Source organism: Typopeltis vanoorti, chromosome 8 (genome assembly GCF_054136105.1).
Source record: "Typopeltis vanoorti isolate ZY-2024b chromosome 8, IOZ_Tvanoo_1.0, whole genome shotgun sequence".
NCBI lineage: Eukaryota > Metazoa > Arthropoda > Arachnida > Uropygi > Thelyphonidae > Typopeltis > Typopeltis vanoorti.
Window position 1 is genome coordinate 36,536,552 of NC_143556.1, and position 14,318 is coordinate 36,550,869.

At 34.2% G+C, this 14,318-nt stretch overlaps 1 protein-coding gene across 3 annotated transcripts in view; it reads left to right on the forward strand.

Moving 5' to 3' along the window:
* Positions 1-14,318, forward strand: part of LOC150103929 (cell adhesion molecule Dscam1-like) — a 563,926-nt gene that overhangs the window by 433,488 nt on the left and 116,120 nt on the right. The window lies entirely within an intron of this gene.

Here is a 14,318-nt window from a genome sequence, read left to right on the forward strand (position 1 = left end):
GGGTCTTGCTCCCACTGACGAGACCTCAATAAAGGTCGAAACCGGTCTGGGTAGTGGCCCTTCCCTTAATGCATAGCATTATACATATCCGCAAGGAAATGTGCTTTACATAATGGGAGATATTAAGACAAGCAGTGATGAGAGCTTGGGCCACCTTTGCCACGAGTTGCCTCGGTCCTGAAAATACTTCAGGCTCAAACTTTGTTTGCTTACACTTGGATAAAGGATTAAACTAAATTTATCACTAAACTGACATTGGAGGTCGCGGTATCTCTCAGATACAATTTACTATGAAATATCACAAATCTTTACATAACATGTGTTAAACCAAAGCTGAATGCGTAAACAGTGTGGAATATCACTCGTAATATAATATAAGAATGCACAGCTACTCATTACCTCCAAGCTGTATACCGAATATGTGTAAGAATATTTATATATCACTCGTAATATAATATAAGAATGCACAGCTACTCATTACCTCCAAGCTATTAGACAATTTACATGTATCTGTCAGATCAAATACAACCTCCGCAGGGTTAAATGCCATTATTTAAATAAAACTTATTTAATGAAATGAATGGTGTATTAAAAATAAAACTTGAACATTATAAAAATGATTGAATTCAAAATTTTATTTACTTTAATTTTTATCTAAAGTATATATATTCATGTTTTATATAAAGATTCTTAACAACTCTTATAACACTATTTAAAAGATTTTACATAAATCGCTTACATCAATTCCTTTTTATTTCTCTAGTAGCTTAAACAACTGCTGTCCACCTGAGCGTTATTCTGTAAATCTTGACACAACACTGATTTGGAGTTTAGCTGGATGTAAACCGAACTTAGCATTCACAGTGGTTTTGCTCACTGCATTTTCATAACTGGTTGTTTGTCATATTCCTTGAAAACGTTACATGCAAATAACCATATGAAAACAGATTCCTCTTTATATGACCACTCACATGGTCGAACTTTGTCCTCTTACTGTTTTGTTCGTTATGGAAAACGAGTTCGCAAATGCATAAACTACCTTGGTATAAATTTGTATTATTTTGCATAATTTTGATACTGAAAAACTAAACTAAAAGCAAAATATTATAACCTGAAAATATTTTATTATTGTATTGTAATACACGAATTACGAGCTGTTATATTATATTATGAAATAAAATGTATGCAAAAGAGTGTTATTCATTTTTAGAGCAGTGCAGTTATTATTTATTTATTTCATTCATAGACAGATAAAGAGGTGTTTCATTTGTAGGGAGAGAGAGAGAGAGATGGAAATAAGAGTGTTTATATAAACATATCAAGATATTTTATTCTAATATTAATAAATAAAAACTATAGAAAACACCTTTTTTTTTTCATTTAATGAAATATAAAAATATTTCATCTATAGATAGAAAAATAAAAACGTAATTAATAAAATAGAGAATTTAAATTAATAGCGAAGATAAATACAAAGCGAAATTGTTGAAATACGATACTGAAAAATGATTGCAGAGATAAAGTGAACATACTCATACTAAATTCCTTATAGTCCTTATTATAAGGACTGGCTGAAAGGGGCGAAGCAAGAATGCTTTTCATCTTCCCCGTAGTCTGTAGAGGACAGTGTATGGATAAGGTGTTATTGGGCTATTAAATTAAATTAAATTAAAGCTCTGATCATGGCAGGAGGGTAACAGCAATAGCCGAGCCTCAGTTAGAACTTCATTGGCTGCAGCATTGCCATCCATTACCCACCAAGGTTATTGGATTGAATGAATCAATCACCGCATTTCACCCTTCATACTAAATTGAATGCAGTGCTCTCTTTTGTATAAAATTACTTTGAAATATAAAAAAGGTGTATGAAGAAATATAAAAAGTTATAAGTAGAATTCCTTTATTAAAATGAAATAAATATTAAAATAATTTATTATTATTACATTCAATAGAAAAATAGTAAAAGTAAGCAATTATAAATAACCTAAAAGAAATTATAGATATAATAAAAATTAAATTGAATATTATGTACTTTGATAACTTGTTTATGCTAATAACTATGGATATCGCAACTACCATACATATCGCTGCAACAGAAGCTAAATCAATCTTGTTTTAAAGTAAAAAAAAAGCGTGCCACGTGTATTATCTTGTAAGAAGTTGGTTAGAAAAGGCGATAAAAATTGTATTTCTGCATTCAATTATTGTACAGTTTCTATAGTAACAATAGTGCGCATTTTTATGATCTACTCAAACCTTTCAATAATTTCAATGCCAATTTTATCACAAATATTTCAATTGTTGCACATTATGATATATTTTAACACAATATTGATCTTTTTCACGTATTTAGTCTGTTAAATAAAAGACAAATTTTACGCCATTACCAATCTATGTCGGTCAAGAGAAGAAGCAAAAAAAAAAAAAAAAACACTTATCAATACTCATCTTTAAAGTGAACGAACAGTAGCCGAAAGCAAGAAAACGGTGTGACAGATGTTATTTCTGGAGTAGACAGATGCCTAAAAACAACCTTTTCACAAAGGCACCGTTCACATGAAATTCGGGCAGATCGACTCCGCCCTGAGAGATGAGCATTAGAAGCAATGCCTGTACCACACTCTAGTCGGTCAAAGAGTGTCTCTTTGGTGTGCTTCTTGACGCTGTAAAAATATCTGTTACTTTCCGGTTTTCGTAACACTGCTAACGTGTAAAGAATTTTTTCTTCATGAGCGCTTTTCCTTCGCTCCATCTAAAAGATGGATGTTAGTGACAACGATAACAGAAAACCACCCTCTGATAGGACTCATATTGAAAGCGTAGATTCTTGAATATGTAGCTGTAGGTTATGTGTAACACAAGCACAAGGCATTATATACAGCTGCAATCCAACCCCCACTAGATATACTTCCCCCCTATCATGTGATGTTAACTGCATACATTTCCCTTCTTATCTTCCATATCGGGAGATCTTGTAGGCAAATATAGTTTCGTATGCAACTTTTTTTGTGCACACATCACGCAAATAAGGTTATATAGAATTCTTGTAGGGTGCTGGAAGCAATTTGGAGATACCTTTTATGAGCTCGTTCGGCTGTTTATGTCTCTGAAAAGTGTTTCATACCATCGGCACACTTCCCGCTGATAAATTTAAAATAAGGTCAGCGCTAAAAACAGCAAACCTTTCATGGAAAAATGGTTGTGTGTTGTCGTGGTTTTTGCCTTTACGTAAAGCAACAAGGTAGAAAGTATGTGCACTATTTTACAATGTCTTTTCAAATATTAATCATAAAATATAATTGACCGGGCGATATTTAAAGAATTGCCAAATTCAGCTGAATAGAAAAACATTTAAAATAACTTTATGGGAATATGTATTTTGTGGTTAGAATGAGATGGAATGTCAAGAGGATAGTGAAACCTTGAACTATGCAATACTTATCTTGTTGCTCCCGGAAATGATGCTAAAACCGGAAATTACATGTTGAAATACAGGAGCACATAAATATCAAAAATAATACTTTAAAAAAAAAAAAAAACCTTTGTAGTTTCAGAAAAACGCATTTACATTTTAACAGGGTTGTTCTGATAAGACGATTTTATTTAAATTAATTTTATTTTATTTATTATGCTTATTTTATTTATTAGGCTTATGCTCACTCATATTTTCGTTTATTATTATTATTATTATTATTATTATTATTTTATTCACATATTTGATACAATCAAAACAAGATATCATTTAAATAACAATTTGACTGGTGTTACAGAGCCATTTAAATTCTGCCCAAGAATCTAAACGTCTGTCAGGTAGCGTCGTAAAATATGGACTGTTCCAAGTAATACTGTATTCTGTAGATCATATGGGGGTCACCTCTTTGATGTTTAATTGCTGTAAATAGTTGGGTAGCTTCTTTGAAGTTGCACCGATAACTATCGGGGTTACTGTGGTGTGTTTAAGCCACAGCCGGCCAACTTCGATTGCCAGATCTCGATATTTAGTAATTTTTTCTAGTTCTTTGTTGTTGATGTTTTTATCACCAGGTTCAGCGATGTCAATAATCCAAATCTGTCGATGTTCAATAATTGTTATGTCAGGTCTATTGTGTTCCAAATGCCGATCAGTTTGTATTCTAAAGTCCCAGATAATATTTGCTATTGCGTTTTCCAATACTGTATTTATTTTATGCTGCCACCCATCATCAGAAGTAGGAAAGTTTTTTTTTTTTTTTCATACATGCCAATGAATTATTTTGGCCATTTGATCATGGCGGTATTTATAGTCAATTTGAGCTATTTTTCTGAGCACTGATTAGATGTTCTACAGTCTCATCTTGCTGATGGCATAATCTGCATTTGCTGTTATTATTGATATTCAAAAATTTTACTTTGATTGCATTAGTTTGCAACGCCTGTTTTTGAGTGGCTAGAATAAATCCATCTATTTCCTTTTTTAATATATCCATATTGTAGCCATTGCCACGTCAATTTTTTCCTCTATATCTCGAAGAAATTGGCCATGCTAGGGTTTATTTTACCAGCGCATATATCAGTTATTTTGCTGTTCCTTTTTGTAATAGATTTGATTTCTGTTGCTTTTAGAAGGCCCTCTTGTGTATTTTCATGAAGCATTTGCTCAGAGCTATTACCAATGTAACTTTTTAAACTAATTTCTTCTTCTTCTTCTTCCACAGTCTGTCTCACTTGCACCAGACCACGTCCACTTATTCTCCTTGGTTGGTACAACCGGTCAACATCACTTCGTGGATGTAATGCATGATGCACAGTCAATAATTTTCTAGTTTTGGGGTCCAATTTGTCCAGGTCTTCTTTTGTCCAGCCTATTATGCCAGCTGTATATCCGATCACTGGTATAGCCAAAAAGAATTCATTGCTCTAATTTTTTTAATCCATTTAGTTTTGTTTTTCGAATACTCCTGACTCTTTTGGTGTATTCCACTGCTTCATTTTACTTAACTTTTGAGTGAAGAATATCTGTGGCTTCTGATATTCTTAGATATTTATAGCTATTTTGCTGCAGGCACTGATTAGATATTCTACAGTCTCATCTTTCTGATCGCATAATCTGCATTTGCTGTTATTATTGATGTTCAAACTTTTTGCTTTCATTGCATTACTTTGTAATGCTTCTTCTTCTTATTATTATTATGATTATTGTTGTTGTTGTTGTTGTTATTGCAGAGGTTATTAAAGCCTGCAGTTCAATGTTTGTTCGAATTTTGGTGCGAATTTATCACGCCAATGCTACACCAATCCACAGAACTTCACATCCACACTGCATGACTTAATTTTATGATAATCTCAATAAACCATGAGTCCAGACGTTCTTCTACTTGCTTCTTCCATAAACCTTTATATTTCACTAGTTAAGGTCACGTGCATGTTCTGACGAATCATTATAGACTTCATGGTAAACAATTCTTGAACCGCGTATTTTATATTTGACAAGAAATCATATTCTTGTATAATCCTTTATCCAGTGTAAGCAAACAAAATTTGCGCGTGAAGAATCTTCACGACTGGCCTACTTTTATACAGAAACTGTTGATTTCGTATCAATTGCCTTCGTGTCCCATAATGAAAATGGAAGGAGATACTTGGATGTGTAAAGACACAGTAAAATATTAAATGAAGTATAATAAAGTTGATATGTAATTTATCTCCGTACCTGTTTAACTTGTACAGCGAATACATTTTAAGAATGGCAGGGATGGAGGAATCTTCAGTTGGAATTAAAATTGATGGAAGAAATATTAATAATTTGAGGTATGCAGATGATACCACCTTGCTAGCAGAGTGCAAAGAAGATTTGGAGGAACGTATTATGAAAGTTAAAGAAGAAAGTGCTAAATATGGTCTTAAACTTAACCTCCAAAAGACAAAAGTTATGGCAACATGTGAACTTAATGATTTTGAAGAAGATGGGGAGAAAAATGCAAGCACTTAACAATTTTGTGCTCCTAGGAACCCGAATTGATCGAGATGGTTATTGTACTGAAGAAGATAATTACTAGGAAAGAAAGCAATGACAAATTTAAGCAAGATCTTTAAATAAAGATATTAGCCTTTTGCAACAAAAATCAGAATTATGAAAGCAATGATATTCCCTGTGGTACTGTATGGATGTGAAAGTTGGACCCTGAGAAAGATTGAAAGAAGGAAGATAGATGCATTTGAATTATGGAATTGGAGACGCTTACTAAGAATACCATGGACTGCAAAGCAAACCAATAAATCAGTGATAGACAGAATAAAGCTAGATTGCTCCCTCGAAGCTATGATCATCGGACATATTATGCGAGCAAATGACAGTATGGAGAAGATGATGATGCTTGATAAAGTTGATGGAAGCAGGAGAAGAAGAAGACCAAGAATTAGATGGGTGGATGGAGTTAAAGAAGCAACTGGAATGCGCTTGGAAATTCTGAAAGATGTGGCCAGGGACAGATCTAAATGGAAAATGTATGTTCATAGAATCACCAGGAATCGAAAACGACTCGATGGAACATAACAACAGCAACAACAACAATAAAGTTCATATATATATATATATATATATAATATATATATATATATATATATATATATATATATATATATATATATATATATCATCGGTGTCCCGACTTCTTCAGATTTCATCGGTGTCTCGACTTCTTCAGGTGAGTAAGAAATAACACAAAACTTATAAAACTAACAAGGTAAAAAACATGAACTTTACAGTCATATTTGAATAGGTGACCGCGTGCTATTGTTACCATGAGTTGAATGTGTCTGGCAGCTAATTTTAGAGCGCCAGTACTGGATTACGCTATGGGAATCAGGCACAGTCGCATATAACTTTAGAAACACCAGAAAAATGCAGTTGGTTGTGTTTTGGTTTTGGTCGACTCAGAAAAGAACGAAGTTTTGGCAGAGTTGTATAGTCGGTCTTTACGTTGAATTTCTTCATAATCCTAGATAGTTTAGGAGTAAGAGAGCTAACAAATGGTAACTGTATGTGAGTGAAAGGGTTGGATTCATCTTCTTGTCGATGTTGTTGGCCTGGTCTCAAATGTTTAGAGATGTTACGAGATGAATATCCATTATTTAAGAAGCTGTTTTTCAGGAAGTTAAGTTCTGTTTGAAGATCTTCTTATGTGGAAGTGAGACATCTTGCTCGATGGGCAAGGCTGGAGATGATGCCCAGTTTCTGAGGAGGGAAGTGATGAGAAGAGCCATGCAAATATCTATCAGTGTGGGCGGTTTTTCGAAAAATTGAAAATTTAAGAAAGTCAGGTAATCTACTGATCTTTAGATCCAAGAAGGGGAGAACGCCGTTAATCTCTACTTCTGATGTAAATTTAATGTTCTGATGTTGATTATTTCAATGGTTTAGGAAGTTTTGTAGTTCCTCTAAAACATGTTCCCAGATAAGGAAGATGTCATCTATGTAACGTAACCACAGTTTAGGTTTTAAAGTAGCTATAGAAATGGCTCTCTCTCTACAAAATCTTGTAAAAAGATGTTAGCTAAGACTGGGGGATAGAGGGCTGCCCATAGCTAACCCGTTTGCTTGTTTATAAATTTTATCTTCGTAGCAGAAATAGCGGAAATTAATGCAGTGTGTTAGTAGAGCAAATATTTTCTTAGAAACCTTGTCCTTAAGAAGAGTCAGAATTTCATCTGTAGGTACAATCGTAAAAAGAGACAAGATGTCAAAACTCACCATTCTGTCAGAGAGGAATTGCCAACTAAACGTTTTAAAGAAGCTGAAAGACATTTAGACAGATTGTTCGTGGGTGAGTCAATACCTTCCACAATAGGTCTTATAGGAGTGTCAGCCTTGTGGATCTTAGGCAGGCCGTATAAACGAGGAATGAGGGGATGGAGAGAGCGGAGATATAGTCTTGTGTGTCTGGGAAGTTCAGGTGTAGATTTCAGAAGATTGTTTGTATGGTTATGAAGTTCTCTTGTTGGATCACTTTAATTAACTTTAAGAATATTGCCGAAAAAATTATTTTATTTTATATAAATATTACAATGTTGTTATTGTTATCATGTATTCATTGTTCTTTATAATGTTTAGAAATATTTGCAATATTCTTGAAATATACAGTATTTAACTGTTTGATTCGATTTTTTCACGAACGAAATTGCTAAAATTGGTCAGTAGCGCTATTTGTGCATTACCAGTTTCAATGAAGTGGATAATGATACAATGATTTATGATAAATTACATGGGGGAGAAAGAATGACGTCAAATAAACGGCACCTTTAAATTTAAACTTTTTTTCAGAAAATGCAGCATATGAACAGAATCAGAGAGTCATGCAATAATGGCGAGTAGCCGTTCGCTAAAATTAAAAAATTGTTTACACTTCTATCAGTGTGATCAGTGATGTTAGCGATGACAACTAAATAATTATAATTATCACAATTAAATCATAAAAGTTCCAGCATTTATCCTTATAAGGACTGGCTTAAAGGGGCGAAGCAAGAATGCTTTTCATCTTCCCCGTTATTATCTGTAGAGGACAGTGTAGGGATAAGGTGTTATTGAGCTGTTAAAGCTCTGATCATGGCAGGAGGGTAACAGCAATAGCCGATCCTCAGTTAGAACTTCATTGGCTACAGCATTGCCATCCATTACCGTCCAAAGTTATTAGATTGAATGAATCAATCACCGCATCTCACGGTCGATTGATTCCACTTTCCACCATTTGCATAATAAGATGTATTTTTATAAAAAAATATTTAAAAAAATAAAAGGTGCGAAAAATAAACATTTAATTATAAATGAAAAAATCTAAAATTCAATTTTAAAAAACAACTACTTACAATTTTATTTTTAGAAATAAATTTTATTTTAATATAAATTTTAAATTTTATAATAAAATAATAATAAATATACTTTTTCTACTATACATTACTTATAGTGGATTTTGAAGGCTTGACTTCTAATTGTTGAAGCTCTAAGAAATGAAATAATGAGTATCTACAGCTGTATTGTGCCATTACCTCAATTTGTCCTGCAAATTTTTCGCATACAAAATCGTTTCAAAATATACCGCAACCGTCTCTCATTATTAAAAACTACTCTGTGAACTAGACGGAACAGGAATAACTGGATGTGTTCACCATTCAGATGGTAGCGTAATAAATGGGAAGGCTTAATATCATTTGTGCGTGTGGCAAATCAGACTAACGATTGGCGTAGTTTGAAAACTTCCATAAAAATAGAGCAAATCAAACCAGTTGGTTCATGATGTCTGTATTAGTGGATCGTTATGAAAACATGTACTTAAGGTGGGTTGATAATGTAGACATCTGGTATGCTGAAGATTCGTTGTTTGCGTGGTTTAAATGTGCTTCAAGTTAGCATCTTCTTAGTTGTGGCATGAGTTTAGTATTGTAAAGGGTATCATATGAAACTATTTTTTGTGTCATTCTGAGATCATTTTTCATGTTTGCAATACTTCCATTTAAAATATGAAAGCAAAATAATCGTTATTATATCAATAACTAGTGTTTTTTTTTTCAGACAAAGTAGTTTGTTTTTATTTTATCGTTGAAACTTTTTTTTCTAATTGATGGCATGTATTATTTCGTCAATGTTTTAATTACTGGCATCATTACAATAAAAAAAAATAATTAGTTAAGATTAGGTGCGTAATCTTAAACAAAATGTTGTAAAGAGGTTGCGTCTTTGATTAGTATTAGCCAGCATCCTGAACTCTTAACCCACAACCAACAAACTGTTGCCATACAATGTCTCATGCAAAGGATTATCGAAAATTTTCTCTTAATTTAAATTTATATAATATATATAAATTTAAATCCAATATCATTGGATTTAATATATATATATATATATGTAATAAATTTTTTAACTTGGGGATATTGTATATTAGGATAACCAAGTAATTTTATAAACTTGGTTATTTTAACTCCTAATCCCAAGTAAGCAAACAATTAAGTTTGCGCCTGAAACAAAGTTCAAGTCTAAAGATGTTGCAACACCAGGGAAACTCATTGTAAAGGTGGGTAAAGCTCCGATCACCATTCTTAGTATTTTCCCATAATGTAAAGCACATTTCACTAGAAGATGTATACTGCAATGCATTATGGGTGGGGTCACTACCCAGACCGGTTTTAACCTTTTTTGAGGTCTCCTCAGTGAGTAGCTAGACCCTAAATATCAAGGTTTTAGTAATACTGAGCCTTATCACCTTTACCTATAGAAGTTGCAACAAGGTGTTTTTATTTTATTTATCGGAGCTTTACCCCTTTACAATGAGTTGCCCTGGTGTTGTAACATCTTTAGACTTGAACTTTGTATATATATATATATATATATATATATTAGGATAACCAAGTCCTTGACTCTTTATCTCTTCATCTGATTGAAGAAAATGTATGGATGGGGTGTCATTGAGCTAAGAGCTCTGATCATGGCAGGAGGGTAACAGCAATAGCCGAGCCTCAGTTAGAACTTCATTGACTACAGTATTGCCATCCATTACTCTCCCTGGGCACCCAATTTAGTCGTCTCGTACGACATGCATGGACTTTGTTTGAGTAAAGCCCTGTTTAAAAATTAGAACGATCCCTAGACCACTCGATAGTGGACGAAAGATCGTCAAACTCACCGTTGGACCACTCAGTGACAGATTCACCCTACCACCGAGCAGAGCCGCTCATATTCCAGGGAAAGGCATCCATCGACAAGCCCCAACACGGGCCACGCCGGAAAACACCCTCCCCAGAGATTCAAAATGCTCTCTCTCAAGACAAACTTCGCGAAATCTAAGCCCTGCCTCCCTCACCGGGAGCAAAATTCCCTAAGAAACTTACGACTGCGAAAGTCTGCGTCTATTTTAGTCGTCTCTTATGACATGCATGGGTCACAGTAGCACTATTCTTAGCTCGGCCACGACACGAGGAATTTAAATTTATATACAGTGGTATATCGCTAATCCGAACAAATAAAAACCTTGCTCGTTAGGATTAGCGAATTTCCCCCCCCCCCCCAAGAGACAACAACAACAACAACTAGCGTTTAAGACAAAAATAATCAGATTCTAATGGCACATCAATTTACTTCTGTTAATAAATGAAGTAACTGATAGAAAAAAAAAGCTACTGCACTGTAATGTAAAACTTAAAAAAAATACAGTAGAAAACTTTAGTAAAAAATTTAGTTTGTATGTACCGTATTGTTGAGGATTCTAATTTAATAAAATTGCATAGTTCAGTATATACTTAATTTGCGTAAAAAATACCACTTTATTGTACACAACACAAAAAAAAAAGGTTTTTAATTTCTTTGTAAAAAACAGTCTGATTTTCTTTTGCTTCTTAGACGCTAAACGTTTTTCGAATGCTACTTCTCGGAGCTGCATTAGCAATAAAATTTTGTGGAATGGCGTATCATTCTGCTTAGCCCATTCTATACACATATTAACACTGTCAACTGCCTCTTCGTGTTTTATTTTTTTTCTTCGAGTTCTTTATCGTCATCATCATCTTCTAATTCATTCTGTAGCATCATATTTATAATTTCAGCATCTGATTTGATTTCGAATTTATTTTCGGTTCTACCTGTAATCTACAGTATGAGAAAAAATAGTGTATTTTGATAATAATAAAATAAATAATAATAGTTTAAATAATAATTATTAAATAAAAATAATAGTAGACAAAATAATAATAATATGTAATAAATAAAACTTTTTTCTTTCAAACTGCAGTTCGGATTACTGGAGGGTTCGGATTATCGAGATACCACTGTATGCGGCAAATCAGACTAACGATTTGCGTAGTTTGAAAACTTCCGTAAACAAATCATACCAGTTGGTTCATGATGTCTGTACTAGTGGATAGTTATGAAAACATGTACTTAAATTGGGTTGATAATGTAGAAATCTGGTATGCTGAAGATTCGTTGTTTATTTAAAAATACAGATATAGTGCTTATAAGGACTGGCTTAAAGTGGCGAAGCAAGAATGCTTTTCATCTTCCCCGTTATCTATAGAGGACAGTGTAGAGATAATAAGTTGTTGATGAGCTATTAAAGCTCTGATCATGGCAGGAGGGTAACAGCAATAGCCGAGAACTTCATTGGCATTACCATCCATTACCCTCCAAGAATATTAATCACCGCATCTCACGGTCGATCAAGGTCATCCATAACGATATCCTTATAAGGACTAGTTTAAAGGGGCGAAGCAAGAATGCTTTTCATCTTCCCCGTTATCTGTAGAGGACAGTGTAGGGATATGGTATTATTGAGCTATTAAAGCTCTGATCATGGCAGGAAGGTAACAGCCGAGCCTCAGTTATAACTTCATTGGCTACAGCATTGCCATCCATTACCCTCCAAGAATATTAATCACCGCATCTCACAGTCGATCAAGGTCATCCATAAAGATATCCTTATAAGGACTGGCTTAAAGGGGCGAAGCAAGAATGCTTTTTATCCTCCCCGTTATCTGTAGAGGACAGTGTAGGGATAAGGTGTTATTGAGCTATTAAATTTAGGGATAAGGTGTTATTGAGCTATTAAAGCTCTGATCATGGCAGGAGGGTAACAGCAATAGCCAAGCCTCAGTTAGAACTTCATTGGCTACAACATTGCCATCCACTACCCTCCAAGGGTATTAATCCAACAACCACCAAAACCCATAAAGATCTTTATATATAAAGTGATCTTGTCCTTATAGTCCTTATAAGGACTGGCTTAAAGGGGCGAAGCAAGAATGCTTTTCATCTTCCCCGTTATCTGTAGAGGGCAGTGTATGGATAAGGTGTTATTGAGCAATTAAAGCTCTGATCATGGCAGGAGGGTAACAGCAATAGCCGAGCCTCAGTTAGAACTTCATTGGCTACAGCATTGCCATCCATTACCCTCCACGGATATTGGATTGAATGAATCAATCACCGCATCTCACGGTCAATTGATCCATCTAAAGTGATCTTGTCCTTATAGTCCTTATAAGGACTAGCTTAAAGGGGCGAAGCAAGAATGCTTTTCATATTCCCCGTTATCTGTAGAGGACAGTGTAGGGTTAAGGTGTTATTGAGCAATTAAAGCTCTGATCATGGCAGGAGGGTAACAGCAATAGCCGAGCCTCAGTTAGAACTTCATTGGCTACAGCATTGCCATCCATTACCCTCCACGGATATTGGATTGAATGAATCAATCACCGCATCTCACGGTCAATTGATCCATCTAAAGTGATCTTGTCCTTATAGTCCTTATAAGGACTAGCTTAAAGGGGCGAAGCAAGAATGCTTTTCATATTCCCCGTTATCTGTAGAGGACAGTGTAGGGATATGGTATTATTGAGCTATTAAAGCTCTGATCATGGCAGGAAGGTAACAGCCGAGCCTCAGTTATAACTTCATTGGCTACAGCATTGCCATCCATTACCCTCCAAGAATATTAATCACCGCATCTCACAGTCGATCAAGGTCATCCATAAAGATATCCTTATAAGGACTGGCTTAAAGGGGCGAAGCAAGAATGCTTTTTATCCTCCCCGTTATCTGTAGAGGACAGTGTAGGGATAAGGTGTTATTGAGCTATTAAATTTAGGGATAAGGTGTTATTGAGCTATTAAAGCTCTGATCATGGCAGGAGGGTAACAGCAATAGCCGAGCCTCAGTTAGAACTTCATTGGCTACAACATTGCCATCCACTACCCTCCAAGGGTATTAATCCAACAACCACCAAAACCCATAAAGATCTTTATATATAAAGTGATCTTGTCCTTATAGTCCTTATAAGGACTGGCTTAAAGGGGCGAAGCAAGAATGCTTTTCATCTTCCCCGTTATCTGTAGAGGGCAGTGTATGGATAAGGTGTTATTGAGCAATTAAAGCTCTGATCATGGCAGGAGGGTAACAGCAATAGCCGAGCCTCAGTTAGAACTTCATTGGCTACAGCATTGCCATCCATTACCCTCCAAGAGTATTGGATTGAATGAATCAATCACCGCATCTCACGGTCGATTGATTCTTAAAGTGATCTTGTGTTACACCATTTGTTTTTTAAATAATTTTATTTAAAAAAAATAAATGTTGTAACACAAAATATATTTATATATTTTATGACTTTTGATTAATATATATATATATATATTTGATTAATATATTTATATATTTAAAATTTTGATTAAAAGTATTTTAAAACATTTCCAGATGTAAAAATATTATATTTAGATATAAACTAGGAAATAAAATATATTTAAATTAAAATTACAAAACAGTACTTAAATCTTACCTTATATTACTTGTATTTTGTTAGCTCATT